General features: G+C 30.9%; 1 non-coding gene across 1 annotated transcript; it reads right to left on the bottom strand.

Annotated features, from left to right (window-relative positions):
• Positions 1 to 679: 679 nt before the first annotated feature.
• On the bottom strand, positions 680 to 759 carry Trnal-uag (transfer RNA leucine (anticodon UAG)). Its single transcript has one exon. It is a non-coding gene; the product is annotated as a tRNA-Leu (tRNA).
• Positions 760 to 1,265: the final 506 nt, after the last annotated feature.

Raw genomic sequence — 1,265 nt, 5'->3', positions numbered from 1 at the left:
GTGGATGTTTTCGAAAGTGATTTGGTAAATCGATTGGATATTATGCAATTCAAAATTCGGTAAGCCTTTTCCAGTGGAAATTTGAACAGTTCTTTGTTTTTTATTTAGAAAGGGTTTGCTCTTTAGAATGAACTTACTTTAAATTTTGCCTTTCGATAGCTATCAGTTAGATTATGTACTGCTGATTGTTACGGTTGATTAGTTGTGGACTCGAAACTCAAAGTAAGATTTCGTATTTAGGATGACGCAAAAATTATTACAAAAAATATTACAAAAAATATATACTTTCCCCCACGAAACGTTGCATCTTATCAAAATAACATTTAAGCTTTGGTATAGACGACCCATTATTTTCTTCTTAAAAATTCTTAAGTGACTAGACTAGATTTAAATACAAAAATATTTTCAGTTCGTAAGCAATAATAAAAAAAAAGAAAATAGTACGTATACGCCATAGTGACCGTCTTCGTTCAATTTCAAATACATATCACATTCGTTTATGAATGACATTTCTTAATAAAATGAGTGTCATAAGCTATACATACATAATTGAGCTCATTTTTATGCAATTTACTTTGCTTCTCCAATTAATTTTGCACCAATATAAATAGAGAATATCCTCCTCCTTTAAAGTAAGATTATTTTTTCTTTTTTCTGATGATAATTTAAAAAAAATTACTGACAGCGGTGGGATTCGAACCCACGCCCTTTCGGACTGGTGCCTAAAACCAGCGCCTTAGACCGCTCGGCCACGCTGCCATTGGAAATAACTTTTAAAACTGCATAGCTGACGAGTTTAATTTTTATCTATGATTAAAACACATTAAAATGAGATGAGTACACGTTATTATTCGAATTTGAAAATAATTGGGCTAAACTTATTTATTTTAGTAACACTGATAAATACCAAGTTATCACAAAACTGAAAGTGATTCTTTATAACGTTGAAGCTAATTCAAGTAAATCTGATAAGCTTTTGCTTTGAGAAATATTTTTTTTTTGCTTAAGATATCTGAAGAGCAATTCCACTTTTGGATGAGATTAGTAATCAAATAATCACCAGTTTACCTGTGAAAACCGTACTGTCAGCCATTAAGAAGCTAAATCTATCCTTCTTACAGGCAGTTCATCCAGGTGAAGGGTTATGAACTATTTAATCCTTATTAAATCCTTATTTGACATCATAAGACTAAAAACTTCTTTTTGGTTGTATGCTTGTAGTGCAACATTTCCAAACGCAAGTAAAGTTTATTTTTGTCTTTCAT

The sequence above is a fragment of the Episyrphus balteatus genome, chromosome 3, assembly GCF_945859705.1.
Source record: "Episyrphus balteatus chromosome 3, idEpiBalt1.1, whole genome shotgun sequence".
Taxonomy (NCBI): Eukaryota; Metazoa; Arthropoda; class Insecta; order Diptera; family Syrphidae; genus Episyrphus; species Episyrphus balteatus.
The sequence above is the reverse complement of the archived record's forward strand: the minus strand, read 5'-3'. Positions and strand labels throughout refer to the sequence as shown.